Raw genomic sequence first — 20,046 nt, 5'->3', positions numbered from 1 at the left:
AACCACTACCCACCTGATCCTAGAGCTCGAGATCGTGATAGGAATCATCGTTCGTTGATGATCCTATACGTCCGATGATAGATCCGAAGTCGAAACCAGAACCGCTCTAACATGACGATATGATTCCTCCGGATACCCGTACTCCAGTTCGTGATAGGAATCGCCGCGACGATTACTATCCACCGGAGTTTAGGACCCCAAGCCAGGATAAGAATCATCCTGCGGAACGATCCCTACCCTCCCTTGGAGAGAGCCCCGGTGCACGATGGAAATCGTCCACTACGAGACGATTACCATCCACCGGAGGAAAGGATCCCAGAGCGAGATAGGAATCATCCCCCTCGGAATGATCCTTATCCGCCTGATGATAGACATCGCGGGTGGAACAGGAGTCGTCCAGACAGGAACGATCCTTTTCCACCCGAAGTGGTAGTTCCTCCTCGCGATCACCGTCGTGCGGATCACGACAACCACTGGCAGCAGATTCAACGTAGCGTCAAAGTCGATGTCCCATACTACGAGGGATCTAGAGACCCTAAAGACTATCTCGATTGGGAGTCAAAATTGAATAGCTATTTCAAGTGGTACCATATGTTAGAGTGGCAGAAAGTCCAGTACGCCGAGATGAGATTAGGAGGACAAGCCAAAATCTTTTGGGAAAACCTTGAATTTTCGATTTATAACCGCCGTGAGCCGCCCATCGATACTTGGCCTCAAATGAAGGACAAACTCAGAGAAAAATATGTACCACTAGCTTACTTAGACAACCTCTTAGACCAGTGGCATAAACTACAACAGGGTAGACGTCCGGTCTCCAAGTACATCACCCAATTTGAGGAGTTTTACATGAGGTGTCGTGTTGAGGAGAACCCCCGCGTTGTTATTTCTCGCTTTCGGACAGGTCTCAACCCGTACCTTGAGACGGAACTTCTAGTCCGTAAAGCCACTACGTTAGAGCAGGCCTACCAGATCGTAGAAGACCTAGAGCTGTGTCAGAACTTACATCATTCTCCTGTGTATCATCGCCCTGCTCTTCCAGCACCACCACTACCACCTCTCTCAGCTCCGCCACTTCCAGCTCTCCGGGCTCCTACCCCTACCCGCACTCCATCCGCACACCGTCCCGCCGCTCCGACTCAATCATTTCCTACCCCGACAACTCGTAGCTCACCGTACCTGGAGTCCACCGCAAGGGCCCCTCCTCAATCCACCTCTTCACAACTCGGTCCTTCTGGCTTGACTTGTTTTAAATGCCAAGGTCGAGGTCATAGAGCTTCCCAATGCCCCTCTCGAGCCTTGCACATTGGACAGGAACCCTTCGAAAGCGAGCCTACCTTAGATGAGCCATCCCTAGAGGAAGAGGAATATAGAGTAGAGAGCCATGTTGTTGATGATTTTGTGCTTGATGATGGATTAGTGAGCTTTATTGGCGTCACAGATTGCCCCCATCTCTTCCTCGTCATGTCCCATCTACAGCAGTTAGAGGAACTGTCCGTTGCAATCTTGCTCAACCTACTACTGACAACCCTGCATTGAGGACGTCCATATTTTACGCGTATTTCAAAATTGGTGATAAGATGTGTAAGACGATTGTAGATAGTGGTAGCTGTATTAACGCTGCCTCCGACGTTATGACTTCGCGTTTGGGACTACCGTTGTATGGTCACCCTCACCCCTACTTTGTTTCGTGGATTGATGCTACCTCTATCCCTGTGAAAAACCAATGCCGTCTCCCCTTGAAGGTCCAATCCTATGAAGATGAGATTTTATGCGATGTGCTACCCATGAAGGTGGGCAGCATTATCCTCGGCCCCTTGGCTGTATGATAACGATGTACACCTCTATGGTCGGAGTAATACTTGTTCTTTCATCCATCAGGGCAAGAAAATCACATGGCATCCCTACACTCATAACCCGCAAAGGGCCGTCTCAAATCTACTTCCATAGGCTTGTGTGTTAGTGGATCCCAATTTCAAAAAGAGCTTGATAGTGAAATGACTATGTGTTTAGCCATGATTCCTGATCACTCCTCCGAGGACTCCTCTACTCCACCCCATGAGGTCTCTCAGCTTCTTGAGGAGTTCGCTAGTGTTTTCCCCAATGATTTACCCAATGACTTACCTCCAATGCGCGATATTCAGCACGCTATTGACTTTGTTCCGGGGTCATCGTTACCCAACCTTCCCCACTACCGTATGGATCCCACGCAGTACAAGGAACTCCAACGTCAAGTCCAAGACCTCTTGGACAAGGGATTCATTCAAGAGAGCCTCAGTCCTTGTGCCGTCCCAGCACTACTAGCTCCCAAAAAGGACGGAGTTGGCGCATGTGCATCGATAGTAGAGCCATCAACAAGATTACTGTCAAGTATAGATTTCCCATTCCTCGCATCGACGATATGTTTGATATGATGGCAGGTTCGATAGTTTTCTCCAAAATTGATCTTAAGAGCGGTTATCACCAAGTTCAGATCCGACCGGGAGACGAATGGAAAACAGCCTTTAAGATCAAAGATGGACTTTATGAGTGGAAGGTTATGCCCTTTGGGTTGTCCAATGCACCTAGCACTTTTCAGCGATTGATGAACCACATACTCAGACCGTTCATAGGAAATTTTGTGGTTGTTTATTTTGATGATATCCTTATCTATAGCAGAACCACACCAGATCATCTCCAACACATTCGTTTAGTTTGTGAAGTCTTAAAAACCGAGCAGTTGTACGCTCACCCAAAAAAATGTTCTTTCCTTGTTAGTCATGTTTCTTTCTTAGGTTTCATCCTCTCTGGTCAAGGTGTATCCGTCGATCCGGCCAAAATTGATGCCATCACCCAGTGGCCAACACCTAGAAGTGTGCGTGATGTTCGTAGTTTTCATGGTCTAGCAACGTTCTATCGTCGCTTCATATCCAACTTTAGCACCATCATGGCACCCCTGACTGAATGTCTTAAGGGAACTCATTTTGAATGGACTATAGAAGCTCAAAGATCCTTTGAGGAGATCAAACGTAGAATGACTCAAGCCCCAATTCTTCGACTACCTGATTTTGATAAAGTATTTGAGGTTGCTTGTGATGAATCGGGATTAGGAATTGGTGGGGTCCTGAGTTAGGAGAATCATCCCATCGCCTTCTTTAGTGAAAAGTTAAATGATGCTAAGCTCAAATATTCTACCTATGACAAATAATTTTATGCGATCGTCCAATCTTTACGTCATTGGCGTCATTACCTACTCTCCAAAGAATTTGTCCTCTACTCTGATCACGAAGCCCTTAAGTATCTCCATTCCCAGCAGAAGTTAAATTCGCGGCACATTAAATGGGTTGAGTTTATTCAATCATATACCTTTGTCCTCAAACACAAGAGGGGTGTAGAGAACCGAGTCGCGGATGCTTTGAGTCGAAGGGTCCATTTGCTGAATGTTATGAAGGTTGAGGTTACTGGATTTGATCACATGAAGGACCTGTACCCTGATTGCCCTGATTTTGCTCCCATTTTGCTGACTTTAGGCAAGAACCCGAATTCTGCTAACCAAGACTATCTCTTAGAAAACAGATTCTTATTTTATGATCGACACCTTTGCATCCCACGCTCATCTCTTAGGGACTTTCTCGTATGGGAAACACATGCTGGAGGCCTTAGTGGTCATTTTGGGAGAGACAAAACCATCGCAATGGTTGAGCATCGATTCTACTGGCCCTCCCTTAAGCGAGACGTAGCTAATATAGTGTCCCAGTGTCGTGTGTGTGCTCTCGCCAAACAGGTCAAGAAGAATACTGGGCTCTACACTCCATTACCAGTTCCTCAAAAACCGTGGGAGGATGTGTGCATCGACTTTGTGCTAGGGCTTCCAAGGACGAACAAGCGCCATGATTCCATCATGGTGGTTGTGGATCGTTTCTCAAAAATGGCTCATTTTATTCCTTGTTTTAAAACGTCTGATGCTTCTCATGTTGCTCAATTGTTTTTCAATGAAGTAGTTCGTCTCCATGGACTTCCAAAGAGCATAGTGTCAGACAGAGATGTCCGATTCACTAGCTACTTTTGGAAGACTCTTTGGCATCTTTTGGGAACAAAGCTTAAATTCTCTACAGCTTTCCACCCCCAAACTGATGGACAGACCGAGGTCGCAATAGGAGCCTCGGCAACCTATTACGATCATTGGTAGGAGACAACCTCAAGTCTTGGGATTCTGTCATTCCGTGCGAATTTGCTTATAACGCATCAGTCAACCGTACTACGGTATGAGTCCATTTGAAATAGTGCATGGTCACCTTCCACGCACCCCTACCGACCTCATACCAATGTTACCGCATGCTAGAGTCTCAGATGACGGTCATGAATTTGCGCATCATATTAGAAGTCTGCATGAGGAATGCATACACGCATCACCCATAGTAATGCCTCATATAAACAATCCGCAGATTTGCACCGTCGTTTCGTGAATTTAAAGAAGGTGATATGGTGATGGTGCGGATTAGGCCGGAGAGATTTTCTTCCAAGCGGCTACTAAGCTTCATGCTCGTAGTGCCGGGCGTTTCGATCCTCAAACGAGTTGGGGAAAATGCCTATGCCGTTGACATACCCTCTTCGTGGGGAATAAGCACTACTTTCAATATCTCAGATTTAGTTGCCTTTAAAGCCCCACCTCCTTCGTCTGATAGCCATGTTCTACCCACGGACTTTCTGGTGAGCGAGGTTGACTTGTCCACTCGCCTCTACCTTCTGACTGGCATGAAATCATCGAGGAAATACTGGGCGAAGTAATCACCGTCACCAAAGGTGGAATGGTGCGGAAGTTTCTTGTTCGTTGGCAGGGCAAAACGTCGATGGCGGACACGTGGATCACGGAGGACGACTTGGCTCGCCTGCGCCCAGACTTGGTCAGGCCCCTGGACCTCTCAGCTGCTTACTCGACAGAGTCGAGTTCTTCGCACCCCGGGGGAATTGATGGCGAGGACGCCAATGCATCAGCCCGGGACACGTCACCGCAGGCAGTCGGGGTCAACACAGACGTTACGGATCCAAAGATGAAGTCAACAGAAGTCAACCCACCTCGGTCAACAGGAGTCAACGAAGAAGTCAACACGCCACAACCGCCGCCACGTCACCACCGCGCAGACGTCTCCACGCGCGTCATGACACGACGCCAAAGGCAGATCCACAACTGCCCTTTGGCGTGACGTGATGCACGTTTTCCCTTGCGTGTCTTATTTTCTAGTTATTTTCTCTTTCCTCCAAGGCCTATATAAGGTCATTTGTTTCAAGAACTCAGGAGGCAATCATAATTCAAGAATTGAGTTTTCTTTCTAACTCTTCTTGGAGGATTGCCCTACCCCTCATCTTGCCCTAACCTTCCTGTCGCCGCCGCCATCGCCGCCGTCATCACCGCTGCCGCCGCCGCCATCGCCGCTGCCGCCGCCGCGCTGCCGTCATCACCGCGCGCAGCCGCGCGTCACACGCCGCGACCGCGACGCCACGCGTGCCATCCTCGCGCGCCGTGCGCTCGCGACGCTGGCGGTCGCTGGGCGCTGCGCGCGCCGGCGGCGCCTCAAGCGCTGCTTCGCGGCGCGCTCCGCCGCACTCCGCACTCCGCCGCGCGCTCGCGCGCGGCTGCTCTGTTGCTCAGTGCGCTCACGCACTCTCGCGCGCCGCGCGCGAGAGTTCGTCGCGCCCGGCCCGGCGTCCCCGCTTCATAACGTCAACCAGGGCCGGACAATGCCCGGAGTGCCCGTTCCAGTATCACGCCGCCTTCGTCGCCACGAGCAGAATTACCTGCAGCCTCTACACGCACTACGGTGCTGAGGTATACCTGAACCCTGTGGTGTCGGCGTGTTCTCCGCTCAGTATTTTCTCGGGCAGTTTCCACCGCCAGAATTAGACTTGGATTTCCTCTTCTTCTCTCCTTTTCTCGAGTGTTTCTTCGCAACGTGAATTCGAGGTATTGATTTCGGTGCTTAGGCATCGTCGCGGTGGGGGAAGACAGTACTCCCGCCCTCGATAAGGGTCGGAGCTGCACCACCAGATTTCATCGGTTTTAAGTCCGAGAATCGACCGTGATTTCTGTGGATTGTTTTATCCCTTACCCATTCCTACCCATAGCCTTGTCATCCGCCCTAAATCGTCCATCCCACAGTCGTCCTACGTCACTTTATAGTGAAAGATGAAGAGGGGGGAGGGGAGAGAAGAGGCTTAGTGGGCATCCCCCCTTTACATGTACTTCAAAAGGGAAGAAGCCATGCATGGCTCCCCCCACCCTTAAAGTGTAAATAAAAAGACACAAAACACAAGACTCTCATGGAGGAGACCCATACACATGCAAGAGGGGGCCTCCCTACAATCTAGGGATGAGGGAATAAAAACAAGTGATGCAAAGAGGCCTCCGTATACCCTGAAGGACCTCCGTTAAAAACGTAAAACAGCATGAACACGAAATAAAACAACATGACACATAACGAATTTTTAAGCCAGATAGTGGAAGCTCAAGTTCTTCAGGTCGGCTCTGGCTTTGCAGCATGGTTGACAACGAACTTGGGCTTGGTCGACAAGGTGGTCCTCCATCAAATATCAAAACATTCAAATGTGCATATGTGCCTTACCTTGGGTATTTGAACCCGGGTGTCTTCACCTTCGCCTTGGTGTGCCGGTCAGGTTGGCCATGAATTGGCAGGGTTATCGATGAAGAGGATGATGACTTCGAAGATGTCTCTAATGGAATGGGACTGCTCGCTCCATCATAGTTGAATGACAACGTGCCTGCAGTATGGTGTATGGATGGCAGCGTGGGCAGTAGTGTCGAGAGCAAACGTCGGTTGTGCCGCCGTGAAAACTCAGATTTTTGGGTGTATTAGTGATAAAATAATCACTTACTATAGTCATTTAGGTAATGTGAATTAAAACACAATATTTATGAACCATACTAGCCTAGGGACAGTAAGGGTCAATCATCAAAGTGCAAAGTAATAGTTAGTGAATTTTAAGTTTAAATTATTTTTTCTTTGGTAGATTTTTACTTATATTTTTTACCTATAAAGCAAAGTAATTAGTTTTACCAAAGATATAATTTATAAATTTTCTCTATAAATTTTAATTCTAAGGGGAAAAATTAGATAAAGTATGATTTTTGGATATTTATATGGATTTTTTGAATTATTTTAAATTTAAAATAAAATCAAATGTCTAGATGTTTGAGGTGTTGAAACCATCTGGATGTTGGCTAACTGCTCCAAGACTAACCTACAGATAAAGATGAACAGATAGGAATGAAGGGAAGAAATAGTGATCAAACCTCTTTGTCAAACCCACCAAAGCCCAAGGTGATCAAGACTCTTCCACTTCTCCATCAGCTCTGGCTCTGGAACGCCCCTCCTCTACCCGACTCTCACTAAAGGTAAGAGGACTCAAGAATAAATAACACATGCCACTAAATATTGGGTTTAGATCGAAACAAGAGAGAGTATTTCATTAGATTGTGAGGATTTTATATAGGGAATAGAGGGAAAGGATGAACCTTGTCCTACATCCGATTTGGGTCCTCTGATTTCTCATAATTATGGTCGCTCACTTGGCTTACCTTTTTTTGACAATTTGCCCGTAATGAGATTAAAGGCTCAGTAAAGTCATGAAAGCTGCAACTCTGGGCCACTGTTGGAGCTCTGAATGTGGTTGGGCCTTCTTGAACCTCTTTTCCTTAGTGGAATAACCCTTAAATGAGACATAAACCTGAAAATTTCAAAAACTCTAAAAGAGAAGAGAGATTCATTACTAATTGGGCCAACTTCAAGAATTAAGTGCTAAATGATGTTTAAATGATAAATTTAAATATTAATATTCATTAAACAGTTCACTCGAGTATGTCATTTAGCACCAACTATGTGTTTCATCAAATCGGAGAAGGCACAAACGATGATGGCACAAGCATGCTAGTGTGGGATGACAACATCAATTATCTGTATATGGTTTCCTGTAAAAATGAAGCAACTTCAGGATTGTTGAAATATCATTGAAGGTGATTACTCCATCCAATATCTCAATGTTTTCATGCCAGTCAGAGGATAATGCGGGGGAAGTCGAATAACGAACTCACTTTATCGAGTGGTCATGAGTAGGGGCAGGTCATTAAAGGAGGCCGAATTTTTAGAATGATGACATAGGGATTTTCCCCTTGTTTGAGGACGAGGAATAACCAGGCACTATGAGTATGAAACTTAGTAGCCCGCCCAACATAAAATCTCTTCAGCCTTACCGTCACCATCACTTTAAATTCCCAAATTGACGATTTAAATTTGTATTTTGTTTATATGATGCATTGCTACTTGTGATGCGATGATGAATCCTAAGGTACACTTACTAATATGTTTGGGAGAAGATCACCATCATCTGAAACTCATGCATGAGGGGACGTGGTGTTGGGTTCTGTGCTTTGGTTTGTCGATGGAAAACACAATTCCATGGATGCAAAAGCGTGTTGATCAATTCATAATCGATCTTAAAAATTAAACATTGAAGGTACCTTTTGGAGAACTCATTCCACCCTTGTCTTTGCCACTCCAAGATCATTTTGAAGCCATTCATGCGTTTGGCCTCTAGAATTATCCACACGATCACTCGACATTTGGATATCCACGTCTTCTTCTTCAACTCTTCTTGAAAATCTAGAAGATCTTCTCTACATGAAGACACTCTCCTTGTATGAGTGGAGTGGAGAATGGAGAACGAGAGGGGCTCTCAAATCTGGCTGCCTTGAGTGCTTGAAATATGAGTCCTTTCCCTCTTTATATTTCACTTAAAGTTTTTCTCAAAAACCCTAAAAATAAAAAATATCCACCAATGCCCTTATGACCATAGGCGTGTGATCCTCTAGGCCCCTGTATCGTTCTAGTTAAAAACTTTAGTGGCCCAATAACAATTATTGACCAACCTTATTAACTAACTATATCGATGTATAGATTAATTAAATCAGGATCGATATAACCCAATCAATATGTTGAGTTTCCAGCACGTGGGGTGCCAAGCTATACCTCGTGCTCTAGAAGATGCCAAGAAGTGTTAAACTATGTCATGGAACCTTTACCATCATCGATTACTATATATGTATAATCCATCATCCGCGTGAGACTCTCAAACGACTTTGGGCATGGTTTATCATCAACCCCTAATCTGTCCTTTAATTAGTACTGATGCATAATGGGGATCATTGGAGAATGCATTCTCTAATATCCTCGCTAACCTGGCCAGGTATTTTTCTCCATCGTCTTCCTTGAGTCAATCTCCTCTTATACCGAGGGCAGATGATCCCGTCTTGATCGCTCAATCATCTTCGTAAGCTTCTAGCTACATCTGAGCTATGACTTGTTTAACTCCCATGATTAGAGGCTCATAAGTCGTAGTCAAAATATAGTCGTCCATTCACGAGATGTCCTTGGTGTCTCAGGTCACTAGATCGCTTATACAACCGTGACATGAATCAAACTGATTAGCGTTTAGGTATAATACTATTCAGTTATTCGTACGGATCAATTCAGTGAACTCTTTCTCCAAAGAGCACCCAGTATCTATCCTTAGGGTCGTCACACAAATAGCCATAGGATCAGCGATATTTATCGTATAAGTAGGATTAGATAATACTATTCTATCTGAATAATTCGATGTCCATCTCGACTATCCATCGAATAGTAATATTTAGAATACATGTTAAACACAGGTGATCATTGTAGTATGATCTCATCATAATTCACTATGTTATTGCACATATTCATGGACTTCATTATGAACATCACACCATAATAATTATGAAACTAAATATTTTATTCAATGAACTTAAATTAACATGGTGTTGTGATTCTCTTGACATCCACATAATGTCCATCAATCTATCACTTGGACTATAGCTAATCACCCTTGTTAAACAATCCATTTGTTTGACAATGATGCTCAAATACTTCAAGAACTAGGAGCTTAGTTAGTGGGTATGATATGTTGTCGGTAATAGAACCCTTTCCATCACAATATCTCCAAGTGAAATGATCTCCCTAATAAAGTGAAATCGCCTTAGAATGTGTTTTGACTTCTGATGAGACTGTGGCTCTTTCACTGTGTTATTGCACCGTTGTTGTCACACAACAACAAAATAGGTTCTGAGATGGAAGGAATAATGCCAAGTTCTATGATGAATTTCTTCAACCAAACTGCTTCCTTGGCAGCCTGAACTACTGCTATGTATTCAGCTTCTATCGTCGAGTCTGCAATAGTACTCTGCTTTGAACTATTCCCAGATATCGCATGATGTCAGACATCGTCGGGGACGTTGTCCGGTCGACCCCGAGTATGATGGCTCGGTGCCGATAAAGGATGATGGTATCGAACGTCAATGGTTTCGTTGTCCGATGGATAACCCTAACGGGTCGATGTAACTACAATGCGCAAAATGAGTGCCCTACGTGTCGTATGTGCAGGCTTCGACTCGAGGGAGGCGCCGAGCTCCAAGCTTGGATGGGGGTCACTGGGTGACGACAACGATGGCCTCTCGAACCTAATTGGAGCGACGAAGGTGTCTACGGCCAAACGAAATCTATCTGTATGGCTCACACGTAATGGACGGTCTCGTCCGTACTGGTAAGACACTCAAATACGTCGTAGTTTTCTCTCAATTTGTCTCTCTCACCTGCCTAGCCTGAGCGCAGTGGAGTCGAGACGAAAGTATACTGCAAAAGGTAAATAAGCGAGTGACGGGAGCAGACGGTGTACCTCGCCGGCGTGGATGACAGTGTAGGATTATGTTGACGTCGGTGGTGGCCGAAGCGAGTGTGGGAGAGAATCGCCGGAGAGATCACAGCAGCTCAACGAGCCGAGGGCGATGCCGGAGCTACTGGTAAAGGGCACAGAGGAGAGGAAGACAAAAGTGGCAGCGGTCTCGGCTCCAGCTAACCACCGGTCTTAGAGAGCGTACCCTAGGGAGGGGCGACTGTCAACTAAGATGGCAACTTTGGTGAGTGGGCAGTAACGGGCGGATCTGCTCTCGAGGGAGACTCCTGTTCAAGAACAAAATGGCTGTCGGGCGTGTATGATCGGTTGATCTCACTTGGTGCTGGGAGCAGCCACCGAAGGGACATGGGTTCTTATGCAGTTGTGAGTCGGCTGGACAATGGTCGGCCCTGGGGACTAAGGTCGAACACCCGGTCAGGAGAGTGGCCATGAGGTTTACCCTCCCTGATGCGCACAGGATGCCCCAAAGAATGAAAGGAGGGGTGGGTAGCCACAATCTCGGAGCCCCGGGAAAACACGGTCAATGGCGTCATACTGTTCGAGACAACTCCCAACTCTGCACGATGGCTCTTCGTCTAGAATTCAGTCCCCTCTGGTTGGTCAATTCTCGCCCATGGTACAAACTCGGCAGCCTACCTTCTCATGCAACATCGGCCCAACACGAGCGTCGATCGTTGACGAACGACGAAGTCATCGACAATAGTGAGAAAAGACAGCCGAGTTGGACCACTCAGCTCCTTGTGAACACACGGTGCCGGAACCAAATACCTCTCGCTTCAGACGAGATATTCCGATCGCTTGGCCGCTGTCCAAAATTGCACAATGGAGTTCTTCAATCAGCTGATTGAGAATCTTTGGTGATCGCAAGTCATCTCGGTTTGCTTGGAGGGGTGAGATTAGCCCAGAAATGATCTCAAGAGCATGCTGAGCGAACTTGGAGGTGGGACCAAACTGCAAGCCGGTCGATTCCCTTCCTCCGATCCTCCTTGTTCTTCCTCTTCTCCCTCCCTTTCTGTTATCCCTTCTCTAAAGAAGGGGGAGACAAGAACAGAGAACAACGTGGACTCTTTTCTTTACTTCCTGGTCTAATTCTTTAGGGTGCCCTCTCTTCCCTTATAAAGGGGAAGGGAAATGGGCCCCCCAAATTGGGTCAACCAAGGGGAGAAAGGGGTCCATTAAGGGGGCCCTTATATAATGGCCCCCCTGATTGCAAAATGAAGAGGAAGAGTGAAATAATAAAGGAAAAGGGGAAAAGGCTAGAGGCCCCTTCTTTTGACAATGAAAATGCGGGCACGAGACGCGTCGCGGTGCGACGAAAAACAGGACAACAACTATATGGTAAACACGAGACACAACTGGGAAAATGACGAAAATCAAAACAGGATAATCGAGCATCTCTTCACCTGGCTTTTGATGACGGTGGCTGCCAGCATGGACAACGTCCTCGATGATCCTTGATGTCATGCGCCATCATCGCACCTCCATTTAGAGTGAACAGGAATCTAGATATAGATCTACTATTGTCTAGAATTAACTCTAAGCATGAGTCAGTATAACCCTGGAGTTTATGCTCCTCTCCTCCATAAATTAGAAACAAATCCTTAGTCCTTCTCAAGTACTTAAGGATGCATTTCCCTACTACCCAGTGTTCCTCTCATGGGTCAGCCTGAAATCTGCTCGTAACACTTAGAGCAAAGGTAACATCAGGCCTAGTACATAGCATTGCGTACATGATGGATCCAATTACCGTAGCATATGGAACTTTAGACATCATCGCCCTATCTCCAGGAGTCTCCTCCTTAGATATTTGAACTCCATGTCTCGACGCTATGAGACCTCTCTTAGAGTTTTCCATGCCAAACCTTTTGACAATGGCATCTATGTACATAGATTGGGATAATCCTAGCAACCTTATCGATCTATCTCTCAAGATACATATTCCCAATATGTAGGTTGCCTCTTCCGAATCTTTGATGGAGAAGTTCTTGGATAACCATGCCTTTACCGATGATAACATTCCTACATCATTACCAATGAGTAGAATATCATCCACATATAAAATCACGAAAGTGATTGTGCTCCCACTGGTTTTCTTGTATACACATGGTTCATCTTCATTCTTAATGAAGTCATATGATCTGATAGCCTCATCAAATCTGAGATTCCAACTCCTAGAAGCTTGCTTTAATCCATCAATGGATCTTTGCAACTTGCACACCTTATCTGGAAATTCTTTGGATGCATAACCCTTGGGTTGTATCATATACACCTCTTCCTCAAGGTTTCCATTGAGGAAAGCAGTATGATGTAACAAAACGACTAGGATCGAGTGCCTCGTCCTACACCACAGAGGAAGGAATGCGAAATGCAATGCAACAAAGTGAAATGATGTGTATGATTGAATCAACTAGAAATACGTCGGAATCCGGGTGATTCGAGGTGGAACCCAGATGATGGCACGGGGAAGGGTCGTGGCACGTCCAAGCTCCCAATGATCAGCTCGCGAGCCGATAGAGTGGGGGATGACCTTCGTCCAAGAGCGTCTGCACCGTCGATGTGAACGAGCAGATACGACACCAGTAAGGAATGATTGTAATTCTGTGGCTAATCTTATTAAGAGCATAATTCTCTTGAGGCAATGACACAGTCAACGATCGGCACTGAAAGACATTATAATACTGCAAAGAAACGAAGAGGAATGAATTCAGATCCTATGGGCTCGAGCTGGACGCTCGAGTCGAGTTGTGGGGGGGGGCGAGGTGATTGTCACAGAGATAGGCAAAGCCAAGTGGGAGGCCCTTCAATTGGCGGTGGGCAAGGTAGTAGTGACATTGAGCGACATAAGATGGATGATCAGGTTCGCCGATCAATCGAGCACAGACTGGTCAACGTAGATCGTGACTGACAGTTGGTGACCTATTTAGCTAATGCTCATACTTAGCACTGTGATACGACATTTTCTTTATCTCATTTCAAACTAGGCAAAAAGAATGGATACTCAGGCAATGGTCTCCCAGGCCCCCAACATGTATCTCCCAAAAAAGAAAATCTCTTAGAGACGTCTATGAGATGTATATGTGATGGTCATTAAAGAGGAAACCATTTTTAATAATATAATATTTGGCCTTTGGTGTAAGACATTTCTCCAAGGTCTGGATCATAGGGTAAAAATCAGGGCATTCTGAACAAGACTCTTTCAACCGTTAAAATCAATCACTTCAACTTTCATAATATTAAGCAAATGGGTGCACTTAGGCAATGCATCCCCACTTCAATTCTCGATTCCTCTCTCATGCTTCAAAATAAAGGTATTTGATTGGCTTTACTCATTCAAATGACCATGTCTATGATTTAACTTTTGTTGGGAATGAATATACCTCAACGCCACATGATCAAAATAAAGAACAAACTCCTTTCAAAGTAGGCATTTATCCTATGAGCTTGAGATCATTCAACTTCTCACTAAAAAATGTAATGGGATGATTTTATTGGCTCAAAACACCTCCAATACCCAATCCACATGCATCACATGGGACCTCAAAGATTTTTTTAAATTTTGGTAAGCAGAAATTGGGTGTTTGAGACATTTAACCTTTATTTCTTCAAATGATTTTTCAACTAGTGTAGTATATTCAAAATGGTTACCTTTCAAGCATTCTAGCATAGGTAACATAATCGTGCTGAAATTCAGAATGAAGTGATGATAGAAGGTAGCTAAAACATAGAAACCCCAGATATCATGGGCACTTCTAGGAGTAGGCCATTTGGTGATGGCTTCTACTTTAGCAGGATCCACATGAAGGCCATATGCTGGTAGGATAAATCCAAGGAATGAAACATGATCGACTAGGAATAAACACTCCTTGGGATGAGCATATAACTATTCCTAGACTAGGAATAAACACGAGTTTTAGACTTCAATGATACAAACTAAACTTTGGGTCTAAAATGCCAGTTTTAGACGAGGTTTCGCAATTGCGCGTGTTGCGCATGCGCGTGCGCTTGTGCAAGTAACTTCATTCCCTTGTTGATAGCTGCCGGAGTCTGGATTCCCTTGTTGCTAGCAGCCAGATTTCATTCTTATCTCTGGTGAGGGTATGTATGATCATTCCTAGATTTAGTCTTTATGAAAATCTCATCAAAGTAAACCAGAACCAAATCTCCAATGAAAGGTCTAAGGACATTTTTCAGCACTGTTGAAAAGGGCTAGAAGCATTTGATAACCCAAATGGCATTACCTTCCACTCATATAAGCCATCCTTAATTTTAAAAAAAGTTTTCCATTCATTTCTAGGAAAGATTCTGACTTTATGATAACCACTCTTAAAATCAATCTTCAAGAAAACCATTGAATCAGCCTGTGATCTTTATCATATCAAGCATGCCATTGATCTGAGGAATTAGAAATATGTAAGTAAATGTGATATTACTGATGGCTCTACTATCGATAAACATGCACCAAGTTCCATTCTTCTTGTGAGCCAAAAGTTAAGGAATTGTGCATGCATAAGACTCGCCTAAATAAAATACCTATCCAAAAATTTCTGAACCTGACATTTTCATTGCTTATACTAGGCAGGTTCCATAAGATAGCCAGAGATATTTGGTATAGATTAGCCAGTAATCAAACCAATGGCATGCAGAATATCTCACAAAGATATTCTCACATGCATAATATCTCACAGAGATATTCTCACATGCATAATATCTCACAGAGATGTCAGGGCATCGAATAACTTCTCAGGGGGAAAACTCTCAAATTCAGTCAATAAATTAGAGAGCTCTGGTAGGAGTGGAGTATAAGTGTCACTCGAGTGATCAAGAATCATGGCCAGACAAATAGATGACTCAACTATCCAACTCCTATCAGAATTAACACCCATCAAGAAGATATAAACCCAAGGAAGTGGACTATGATGTAGGTATGTTATTGGTTAGGGTGTAAGGATGCCAAGTTATCCTATTACCCTTATATATGAAGGATCATATGTTACTATTACCAAAAAGGCTCACATATTTATTATAAAGCTAAGTGTGACCTAAAATAGTGCTTCCAACCTTCACAGGAAGCACACCATAAAAAACCTTTTCTTCATATGATTGTACTTTGAGTGGAATGAGACATCAATTCTTCACAGGGATAGAGGCTGATCAATAAAAGATAATCCCAATCATGACATCATTTCATCTGAAACAACATTGATACAACTAACACAACCAATAGTCGTGCGGGACTAGCAAAGGTCATGTGATCCTAAAATTCACACTTGTGCAAATTTTTTGGTCACACCAAAACCGTTGTGCAATATCTTGTGCAAATTTATGCAAAAAATTTCATAGAACATCACACAACTTCACACAAATGATTGAAAGAGAGAGGGAGAAATAGAGAGAAGAGCTAGTGAGCGAGAGAAGAAGATAAAGAGAGAGAGAGAGAATGGAACTACATACTTGAGAGGGAAGGAAGAGATAGAAGGGTGAGGAGCGATAGAGAGTGAGTGAGAGAGAGAAGAGATATAGAGAGCAAGAAAGGGGAGAGAGATAAGAGGAATGCAGAGTGAGAAAGAGAGAGAAGAGTGATAGAGAGAGAAAGAGGGAAAGAGAGGAACAAATGAAAGGGCGAAAAGAACATAAGAGACCGACAGAAGAGTGATACAGAGAGAGATAAAGAGGGAGAGCAAGGAACAAGTGAGAAAGAAAGAAAAAGAGAAGAGTGATAGGAGACAGAGAGGGAGAAAGAGAAGAGAGATAAGAGCATGCGAGGGAGAAGAGCGTGCGAGAGAGAAGAGCAATAGAAGTGAGAGGGAGAAAAAAGAGTGATAGAGAGAGAAAGTGGTAGAGAGAGAAGAATGATGTAACGTGAGAGGGAGAGAAAGGTGTGTGCAAGAGAGAAGATCAATAAAGAGAGCAAGGGGAGAAGAATAATCAAGAAAGAGATAGAGCAAATAGATTTTTAAAAAATCAGACAAAACTGCGCATCTGCATCGCACATGCCTCTATGCAGTGTCTAGTGCAATAATTATGGCTGGTGCGCAATATGCGGTTGAATTTTGAACTGCGGCACACTTCATGCCAAAATCACAGCATATGCACAAAGGACCTTTTCTATCTTGCATTCCCTATCAGCAACCTTCACAAAAGTATAAAATATAGATCTCCTTGATGCAGAATCATCTGTAGAAGGTTGGGTAAGAGTGCAGCAAATGATTTCCCTTGCGGAGGTAGATGGATCACGTCAAGGTAGTGACAATAGGCAATCAGTGATACAAATAAAACTCACTAAACTATCATCATCGACATTGTCATCTACTGCATGACTTTCAAGCTTGTATTCTTTCTCATCAACAACCATATCATCAATTAGGTGCTCAAGTTCACAATAATCATTCCCAATTGGTAATGCTCTAGATGGGAACTAGGAGGCTCTATAGCCACGTACGTCCTTGGCATTTGAAGCTGTTGGTTATATGCCCTTGATGTGGATGAAATAAATTGATTCCTTGCAACAGAACATTGATAAGGGAATCGGAACAACATAAATAAAAACATGGACTGAATCACATGTTCATGAATTACATCCATGATTCTGTTAATCCTTGAGTGAGTCATGTTGAGTAACTCATGTATCTAGCCTCTAGACATATCCACGCAATCCTCGGCATGCCAAATCTCCTCCGCCATCTTGATGATCTCTGTGCATGCTAAGTCATCATCGTTACATCATCTTTATTATATCAAGAATAAAGAAGGGCTATGGGAAGAAAAAAAAAGAAGAGGAAGAGCCTTGAATCATTATATCTAGGGTGAATTCATTTAGGGTCTTCTCCTATTTACACTTAGAGGATAATTCTCATAAAGCCCCCAAACTTTTAGATATCTTTTGACTTCCAAAAGACCATTTGTGTGTGGCCCTCTAGGCCCATGTATCTATCTAGTTAATAATTCCATTTGCCTCATAACCTTTATTGGTCTTCTAAATTAATTAAATATATCATCATATAGATTAATCAAATTCGGATCAATTTAACTAAATCAATAGGTCAATTCTTAAGCCCGTGGGGTGCCAAACTACATCTCGTGCTCTCAAAAATGCAAAGGAGTGTGTATCGATTCACTCGTGAAGGTGTCAATCATCGGCGGTTACCGTGTAAGTCTATTCCCTCATCCATTTGGAACTTCTAGGAAGACTTAGCGTATGGTCAACAGCCATCAAGGAATTCTGCTCTGATATTTGACTATCTTGTCCTAAAACTTCATTGTATCGTCTTCCTTGAGATGTCTCCTCTGATACTGAGGGTGGGCAATACCATCTTGATCACTCAATCATCTTTGTGATTATCTTAATGTACACAAACTAAAATTATTCAGAATCCCATGATTAGGAACTCATAGGTCATAGTCTAAGCGCAATTGTCCATCCAAAAGACACCTTTAGTATCTGATGAACCATAAGTTATGGTTCAAAATCTCTTTTAAGGCTTTTATTTTATGCAAAAATATTTTTAAGTTAACTTATGAGCATGTTCCAGCACTGGTCAAATCCAAAGAGAGAAAGTATTGAATATGTGAATTTTATCTTTGATTTCTGTTTTTTAGGATTTTATATTTATTTTAGGAAACAAACAAATTTAACAAATGTAAAATCGTGAACAATATTTTAAATTAAATTCAAGGAAGGTCAGAAACTATTAATTATATTTAACATAATAAATGCACAATTTATAGAATAATTATGTGAACTTTTATATAATTTACAATAAAAAATATTAATTAATTCATTTTAAAAAATACCTTCTCTAGCGCTTCTACAATGTTGTGTGATGACTGATTGCGATGAACATGAGTGGGGTGGAGTGAGTGAAGGAGATACCATGCTGGTTGCAATAGAGATGATGGCAGATTCGCGCCCATGAACGGTAGAGAGAGGGCGAATGATGATGATTTTACCGTTGCTGGTGCGATGGAGATGGAAGTTGATATGCACTCCCGAGGGGCGGAATTGGAGGTGATGTGCATGACAGTGGAAACCTAGGCCATTGGCAATGATAACCTAGGAAAAGGGATGAAGATGTAAATTGGAAAATGGCAGAGACTATACTAACCTTGTCGTCACATGCCAAACGGGGCCTAGAGGTGATTTTTCTTGTTAAGTCTTGATCTGGAAGTCACTCTTTCAATCTTTCACTTTTGGGGTATAAGAATGGACACAAATAATATTTTGAATAAGAAAATCACTCCATTAATCCTAATTAGGAACAAAATCCATGGGTGCCTTCAAAATCTACCCTCAAAATGATAATTATGATCGTTAGATATCATCGTTTAAATTTGGAGCAACATGAGCCAAATATTTTCTCTTCCTGAATATATATGGCCGATTGTCAGCGTGAAATGTATTTGTAGGACCCGGAAAAGTCAATTTATTCATGGAAAATATTTAAATAAAATCAATTTTATATCTTCAGACTTATTTAAGTATTTTATTTATAAATTTAACTTAATAACATTCCATAAAAATACTAGAGAATAAATTCAAAAAATCATATTATCATTCTAAAATATTATCAACCCCATTAAATACTTAAAAATCTAAATAAATATTTTCTGATCTGAAAATTATTTTATTCATGAAAGTAATGTCATAAAATTGTATTAAAATATCGTAAAATCAAGAATTATTCAAAATCCATTCTATCATTTGAAACATTAGTAAAATGAAATTATGACCACGTCAATGAAAATAAGCATAGAATATGCATGAAATTATCTCTACAAATATCATGATATTATGGCTATGAGTGTCTCAAGTGTAAGGATAACTTACACAACCATGACAGATCAATTGAGTGAAATCTTTCTACTAAAGATAACCTAGTATCTATCCTTAGTGTCTCTACACTAATAGACAAGGGACCAGCCATACTCATCATAGGAGTGGTGCTAGATAGTATTATTCTATTTGAATACTTCAATATCTTTCTCTAGTACCCTTCAAAAAGGAGTATTTAGAACACATGTTTAAAGTCTAGTGATCTCTATATTAGGATCCCTTCATATTCACTATGTTTGATCATGTATTCATGGACTTTATTATAAGCAACACACATGTACTATAATGGATATATTGTATTAATGAACATGAACCAGATATGAAATGTGTTATTGGCTTGCCATCCACATATTTTCATCAGAAGCATGTCATGCCGAACTGGCCAACTTGAGATGGGGATAGTTGGTTGGGCGCCCTAGCATTAGAATCTAGAGATGGCAAGGTATGACTGGCAG

Source organism: Wolffia australiana, chromosome 8 (genome assembly GCF_029677425.1).
Source record: "Wolffia australiana isolate 7733 chromosome 8, ASM2967742v1".
Lineage (NCBI taxonomy): Eukaryota > Viridiplantae > Streptophyta > Magnoliopsida > Alismatales > Araceae > Wolffia > Wolffia australiana.
The sequence above is the reverse complement of the archived record's forward strand: the minus strand, read 5'-3'. Positions refer to the sequence as shown.